Raw genomic sequence first — 8828 nt, forward strand, 5'->3', positions numbered from 1 at the left:
GTGGGATAGAAGAAGTGAAAGATTAAAGTAACTCAATCTTCACTAAGTAAAAGAATGCTAAAGCTAAATAATTGCTCAAACAATGGAAGATAATCTGCATTGCATTCTGTGCATCAGCTGTTTTCCCCATGGTCAAATAAAATCAGATAGTTTGAGGTATTAGAGTACTAATAAAACCAGAGAATTGTGGGGTTTTAGAGTACTAATAAAATCAGAGAGTTGTGGGGTATTAGAGTACTAATAAAACCACAGAGAGTTGTGGGATATGAGTGTAACGACTGTCGTAGAGAGGGGACCAAAGCGCAGCGTGTTGAGTGCTCATGATGAAATGTATTTTAACTCAAAAACACTAAAGACAAAATAACAAAGAGAGAAATGAAAGCGCACAGTTCTGTCATGTACATAGACTAAACAGAATACAACTACCCACAAACACAGGTGGAAAAAAACCCTACTTAAGTATGATCTCCAATTAGAGACAACGAGAACCAGCTGCCTCTAATTGGAGATCATCCCAAAAAACAACAACATAGAAATAGAAAAACTAGAACTTAAACATAGAAATACAAAACATAGAAAACACAAAACACCCCCTGTCACGCCCTGACCAACTCTACCATAGAAAATAACATCTTACTATGGTCAGGACATGACAGTACCCCCTCCAAAGGTGCAGACTCCGAATGCTACTAATAAACAAAAACAAAAAGGGAGGGTAGGGTGGGTAACTACTGTTTATGGTGGATCTAGCGCAGTCCACATAACCTTATCCTCCAGCAGAGGAGGCGGCTCGGGGCATAACCCCGCTCCACCCGCTGATCCCTCTGCTTTTGTACCACCGGACCGTGGATCGTCGTTGAAGGAACCGGACTGTAGATCATCGCTGGAGGTTCTGGGCTACAGGCCGTCGCTGAAGACTCTGGGCTGAAGGCCGTCGCTGAAGACTCTGGGCTGCAGGCCGTCGCTGAAGACTCTGGGCTGCAGGCCGTCGCTGAAGACACTGGACTGCAGGCCTTCTCAGGAGGTTCACTTTAGGCTCCGGACTGGGGAGCGTCGCTGGAGGCTCCGGACTGGGGAGCGTCGCTGGAGGCATCGCGCCGGGGACCGTCGCTGCAGGCTCCGCACCATGGATCATCCCTACAGGCTTCGGGCCATGGATCATCCCTACAGGCTCCGGGCCATGGATCATCCCTACAGGCTCCGGGCCATGGATCATCCCTACAGGCTCCGGGCCATGGATTATCTCTGGAGGCTTCGCGCCATGGACTATCTCTGGAGGCTTCGTGCCATGGATCATCCCTACAGGCTCCAGGCCATGGATCATCACTGGAGGCTTCGTGCCATGGATCATCTCTACAGGCTTTGGACCATAGATCATCACTGGAGGCTTCTTTCGTGGAGCTGGAATAGGTCTCACCGGACTAGGGAACATCACTGGGAGTTCTGGACTAGGGAACGTCGCTGGAGGCCGGGTGCGCAGAGCAGGCACAGGGTATACTGGGCTGTGGAGGCGCACTGGAGGTCTGGAGCTTATGGCTGGCACAACCCGTCCTGGCTGGATAACCCCCGTAGCTCGGCAAGCAGGTCACACAGGTTTGTGTTGGCGAACTGGGGGTACCGTGCGTAGAGCTGGCGCAGGATAACTTGGGCCGAAGAGACGCACTGGAGACCAGGAACGCTGAGCAGGCACACTCCTTCCTGGCTGAATGCCAACTCTAGCACGACAACTGTGGGAAGCTTGCACCGAGCGCACCGGGCTTTAACTGCGCACTGGCGACACAGTGCGCATCCCCGCATAACATGGTGCTTGCTCGATCGATCACTCGCCCCCCACAGTAAGCACCGGGAGTTGGCTCAGGTCTCCAACCTGACTCTGCCAATCTCCCCGTGTGCCCCCCTTCCCCCCCATTTTTTTGGGGGGGGGGCTGTCTCTCGCACTTGCCTCGTGGTTGGTACAGTGCCTCATAATAATGCAGCTCTGCTTTTGCTGCCTCAATCTCCTCCCTCGGGCGGCAATACTCCCCAGCCTGACTCCAGGGTCCTTTTCCGTCCAGAATTTATTCTCAGGTCCATTCCTTTCCACGCTGCTTGGTCCTTTTGTGGTGGGTAGTTCTGTAACGACTGTCGTAGAGAGGGGACCAAAGCGCAGCGTGTTGAGTGCTCATGATGAAATTTATTTTAACTCAAAAACACTAAAGACAAAATAACAAAGAGAAAAACGAAAGCGCACAGTTCTGTCAGGTACATAGACTAAACAGAATACAACTACACACAAACACAGGTGGAAAAAAAACCTACTTAAGTATGATCTCCAATTAGAGACAACGAGGACCAGCTGCCTCTAATTGGAGATCATCCCAAAAAACAACAACATAGAAATAGAAAAACTAGAACTCAAACATAGAAATTCAAAACATAGAAAAACACAAAACTCCCCCTGTCACGCCCTGACCAACTCTACCATAGAAAATAATATCTTACTATGGTCAGGACGTGACAATTAGAGTACTAATAAAACCACAGAGAGTTGTGGGGTTTTAGAGTACTAATAAAATCACAGAGAGTTGTGGGTTATTAGAGTACTAATAAAACCACAGAGTTTTGGGGTATTAGAGTGCTAATAAATTCACAGGCACAGGCAGTAGTAACCAAAGACAGAACAAACAATGCTACGGCCTTGCATGTTAACTGCAGTCTTTCACAGGTTCACTTTGCAGCTTGAGGATGTCATCGCTAGTCAGAAGGGTGCAATTTTGAGCTCCTTTTTACAACTTAACAAAGTGCCAAAAAATGTTTAGAGTATCTTGGTAAATGCTCCAGTGATGGAGTGGATGTGGCATCTCTTCTCAACGTTGAAAAATACTATCTTCACCCTTATAGTCCTCTAACAATCCCAGCTTCTCAGGTTTAAGTCCAGTCACCTGTTTTCAATACTTTGTTTTCCAAATGTATGCTCCAGTAGGCGTTCTCTGCAATCATTGGGATGACTCTCTTCTCTGGGTCCTGATACTGAGAACATAAACTTTGATGACACATGGCTAAAACATGGCTTTTGTCTCTGTCTCATAAAACAACTCCCTTACATCCTTGTGTCAAGTGACATTTGACATGTTACAAAAAGCACAATCAACAAACATTTAGGTGTTTGAATTGTTACTGGTTTTGACTTTTCAAATTATGTTTTGCGGTTGGACCTTCAGCACTTATAGCACGTCGGGCGCACCGATTGGTGTCACCTTGTTAGTCAGTATGTGTTACATCCTGGATGCTATGACGTTTAGTGTAGGAACCATGACGTTTAACAAATACTGACTCCCAAATGAGATGCTGCTTTCTTGGGCTGTAGCAAGCTCGTACATCTCTGGAACACTGTAAGTTGGCGCCGGAGAAGATGGCAGACGTTTTACGTGCCCCCAGCTGATTGTTTTTGTTTGTTTGTTTATTTGAGTTGTTTGTAATACATTTCTTTATTTATTTTGTACATAATGTTGCCTCTACCGTCTCTTATGACCGAAAATAACTTCTAGACATCAGGAATGCGATTACTCACCACTGTAACGTCTGCTTCCAACTCAAACTCTCAAACACATAGATACCCTGAACGCAGCTCAGTCTCCAGATCCCAATCACCTGAATTCTGATCAACTGTTCACACACCTGTATGTCATTTACACACACTATTTAGGTCAGTTCTTTGCACCCCATCATTGTGAGGTATTGTTTGTTTTGATACACCTTTCTATTCGGAGCTTAGTTTTTTTCCCATATTAGTCCTCCCGTGTACCGTTACCTTTTTGGAGCCCCTGTGTATGACCTTCTGCCTGCCCCTGGACCCAGCAACCTGCCTCCTCCTGTGGTCTTTTACAATTAAACACCTGCTGCGCCCTACACATTAAACCAGCACTCTGTCTCCCATCATATTCATGACAACCATGGACTAGCAGAATCCTTTTTTTCCTTTCACGACTCTGACCAGAATGTCATGACGTTGCCCTCTCTCTGGGAACAGGGAGCACAGTTGACCCCCTCCCCCATGCACCATCCCCCTACCTACCTCTCCCTACCCAGGCCCTGTGAAGTCAGTCGTAAAATTCTAAAGGAGAATGTCCTGCCGCATGGCCCAGTTGAGACAGAGAGGGGTTTCATAGAGAGACAAAGGAAATTCTTCCAACTCACAGAATTGGGGAACCGAACGACATTTATGTTCTGGAGAAGGTATAAAAGATCGGTGAAGAATCCAGCTACGAACTGGTCCGCTTGGTACAATTTTGTGATACTCAGTGGAGACAATAGTACCATATTACAATACTAAGGTTTATATAAAAGCCTCAGCTATGGGACTTGCATCTAAATGGTTGTATACAATGATTTAATAAGATTAAAGCTATTTGGAATATGTTGAGAGGCTATGTACTGATGTTAACCTCTATGGGACCGGCGGGACGAATTCGTCCCACCTACGTAACAGCCACTGCCAGCCTGTGGCGCGATTTTCAAAATCTTCAAAATCCTATTACTTCAATTTCTCAAACATATGACTATTTTACAGCCATTTAAAGATAAGACTCTCGTTAATCTAACCACACTGTCCGATTTCAAAAAGGCTTTACAACGAAAGCAAAACATTAGATTATGTCAGCAGAGTACCAAGCCAGAAATAATCAGACACCCATTTTTCAAGCCAGCATATAATGTCACCAAAACCCAGAAGACAGCTAAATGCAGCACTCACCTTTGATGATCTTCATCAGATGACAACCCTAGGACATTATGTTATACAATACATGCATGTTTTGTTCAATCAAGTTCATATTTATATCAAAAAACAGCTTTTTACATTAGCATGTGACGTTCAGAACTAGCATACCCCCGCAAACTTACGGGGAATTCGCTAACATTTTACTAAATTACTCACGATAAACGTTCACAAAAAGCATAACAATTATTTTAAGAATTATAGATACAGACCTCCTCTATGCACTCGATATGTCCGATTTTAAAATAGCTTTTTGGTGAAAGCACATTTTGCAATATTCTAAGTACATAACCCAGGCATCACGGGCTCGCTATTTAGACACCCGGCAAGTTTAGCACTCACCATAATCATATTTACTATTATAAAAATGTCATTACCTTTTGTTGTCTTCGTCAGAATGCACACCCAGGACGTCTACTTCAATAACAAATGTTGGTTTGGTCCAAAATAATCCATCGTTATATCCGAATAGCGGCGTTTTGTTCGTGCGTTCCAGACACTATCCGAAATAGTAAAGAAGTGTCGCGCGCTTGGCGCAATTCCTGACAATAAAATTCAAAGTATTCAATTGCCGTACGTCGAAGCATGTCAACCGCTGTTTAAAATCAATTTTTACGTCATTTTTCTCGTAGAAAAGCGATAAAATTCCGACAGGGAATCTCCTTTTCGGCAAACAGAGGAAAAAAATCCCAAAGGCGGGGGCGGTCGGGGTCACGCGCATAAGCTAGTGTCTCTTGATGGGCCACTTGAGAAAGGCGATAATGTGTTTCAGCCTGGGGCTGGAATGACGACATTCTCTTTTTCCCGGGCTCTGAGCGCCTATGGACGACGTGGGAAGTGTCACGTTAGAGCAGAGATCCTTAGTAAATGATAGAGATGGCAAAGAAGTTCCAGAAATGGTCAGACAGGCCACTTCCTGTAAAGGAATCTCTCAGGTTTTGACCTGCCATTTGAGTTCTGTTATACTCACAGACACCATTCAAACAGTTTTAGAAAATTTAGGGTGTTTTCTATCCATATGTAATAAGTATATGCATATTCTAGTTACTGAGTAGGAGTGGTAACCAGATTAAATCGGGTATGTTTTTTATCCAGCCGTGTCAATGCTGCCCCCTAGCCCTAACAGGTTAATGTGATAGAATTGTGTTTCTGTTCAAAGCTTAACTCAGTCATTGGCACGCCCCCAGGGACACAGACAAGACCTGGCGTCATGAGACAGCCTTTTTCTGTCATTCCGAATAAAACCCCCACCCAGGGTTACTTTCTTCAGACCAGGCCTCCACTCCATTACGAGTTGGCCAATAGGTTTGACCCTGCATCCCTGTACTTAACTTTAACCATACCACATGGTTAAACTTTTAGACTATCGATACCGACAGAATAATAACAAGTCTTTGATATTAATTAATAGTCTGCAGCTAGAAATTCTATCATTGAACGCGAAGACCGACGAAACATCCATTCTATAACGACATTAATTAATGTCGCTTTGAAAGATCCATTCTAACCGAGTGAGAGAGAACGCGGACAAAAACTCTGACACACTGAGCGTAAATATATATTGATTGCAATTGTTCCCGAATGAGTGAGCGTTCATGTGCAAAGGAATAGCATATCAATTGTTAATATTTATCAACTCTGTAGGGTCTTCTCAGCTGCCCTTTATGACCCTTTGTTTTAACAAGACACCAGCCATGCCTGTTTAGCCCACTAGGGCACATTACTCTACCAATTCTTTGTGACGATAATTACTGTTTGTATACTTTCTGTGAATTACTTTGTTTAGTAAATAAATGATTTTAACCTGTTAGGGCTAGGGGGCAGTATTGACACAGCTGGATAAAAAACGCACCCGATTTAACCTCTATGGGCTAGGTGGGACGCTAAGCGTCCCCCGTGGTGCACTCCATCAACAGCAGGTGCATTTCAAGAGCGGCAAATTTGAATCCAAATAAATGTCAAAATTCAAATTTTTCAAACATACAACTATTTTACACCCTTTGAAAGATAAACATCTCCTTAATCTAACCACGTTTTACGATTTCAAAAAGGTTTTACGGCAAAAGCATAAATTTAGAGTATGTTAGGACAGTACATTTACAAGAGTTGTGTGTAATGTTTTGTCAATTCAAAGACAGGGTCACCAAAACCATAAAACCAGCTAAAATGATGCACTAACTTTTTACAATCTCCATCAGATGACACTCCTAGGACATTATGTTAGACAATGCATGCATTTTTAGTTCTATCAAGTTCATATTTATATCCAAAAACAGCGTTTTACTATGGCATTTATGTTGAGGAAATCGTTTCCCTCCAATAACCGGCAGTCAAGTCAACACCACAAATTAAATAATTAAAATTAGAAAACATTGGTAAAATATTATATTGTCATTTAAAGAATTATAGATTTACATCTCTTGAACGCAATCAACTTGCCAGATTTAAAAATAACCTTACTGGGAAATCACACTTTGCAATAATCTGAGCACTGCGCCCAGAAAAATACGCGTTGCGATACAGACTAGCCGCCATGTTGGGGAGATCTAAAATCGAAAATACTATGTAAATAATCCATTACCTTTGATTCTCTTCATCAGATGTCACTTCCAGGTATCACAGGTCCATAACGAATGTAGTTTTTTCAAAAAAGCTCATCATTTATGTCCAAAAATCTCTGTCTTGTTAGCACATGATCTAAGCCCGCCGGACTTCACTTCATGAACGAGGGGAAAAAATATATTTGGTTCGTTCAAACATGTCAAACGTTGTATAGCATAAATCATTAGGGCCTTTTTTAACCAGAACATGAATAATATTCAAGGTGGACGAATGCATTCTCTTTTATAACGTATTGGAACGAGGGTACCCAACATGAACTCGCGCGCCAGAGTCTAATCGGCCATCACCGTTCCATGGCTCTTGTTCGGTCAGATCTCACAGCAAAAGACTCAAAACACTTTGTAAAGGCTGGTGACATCTAGTGGAAGCAATAGGAAGTGCCAAAACATTAATCAACCCCTGTGTGTTTCAATGGCATATGCTTAAAGGTAATTCAACACATCAGGTATCCACTTCCTGTCAGAAAATGTGTCAGGGTTTTGCCTGCCAAATAGCCCATAGAGGTTAAGCAAACCACCATAGTCCCTGTGCCCAAGAACACTAAGGTAACCTGCCTAATTGACTACCAACCCGTAGCACTCACATCTGTAGCCATGAAGTGCTTTGAAAGGCTGGTCATGCTTCACATCAACACCATCATCCCAGAAACCCTAGACCCACCCCAATTTACATACCGCCCAACAGATCCACAGATGATGCACTCTCTATTGCACTCCACACTGCCCTTTCCCACCTGGACAAAAGGAACACCTATGTGAGAATGCTATTCATTGACTACAGCTCAGCGTTCAAAACCATAGTGCCCTCAAAGTGCATCAATAAGCTAAGGACCCTGGGACTAAACACCGCCCTCTGCAACTGGATCCTGGACTTCCTGACAGGCCGCCCCCAGGTGGTAAGGGTAGTTAACAACACATCCGCCACACTGATCCTCAACACAGGGGCCCTTCAGGGGTGCTTGCTCAGTCCCCTCCTGTACTCCCTGTTCACTCATGACTCCAACACCATCATTACATTTTCCGATGACACAACAGTGGTAGGCCCGATCACCGACAATGACGAGACAGGCCTGTAGGGAGGAGGTCAGAGACCTGGCCGTGTGGTGCCAGGACAACAACCTCTCCCTCAACGTGATCAAGACAAAGGAGATGATTGTGGACTACAGGAAAAAGAGGACTGAGAACACCCCCATTCTCATCATCGGGGCTGCAGTGGAGCATGTTGAGAGCTTCAAGTTCCTTGGTGTCCACAACACCAAGAAGCAAACATGGTCCAGGCACACCAAGATAGTCATGAAGAGGGCACGCCAAACCTCAAAAGGTTCTACGGCACGCCAAATCCTCAAAAGGTTCAACAGCTGCACCATCAAGAGCATCCTTACTGGTTGCATCACTGCCTGGTATGGCAACTGCTCAGCCTCCGACCGCAAGGCACTACACAGGGTAGTGCG

This window comes from Salmo salar, unplaced genomic scaffold (assembly GCF_905237065.1).
Source record: "Salmo salar unplaced genomic scaffold, Ssal_v3.1, whole genome shotgun sequence".
Taxonomy (NCBI): domain Eukaryota; kingdom Metazoa; phylum Chordata; class Actinopteri; order Salmoniformes; family Salmonidae; genus Salmo; species Salmo salar.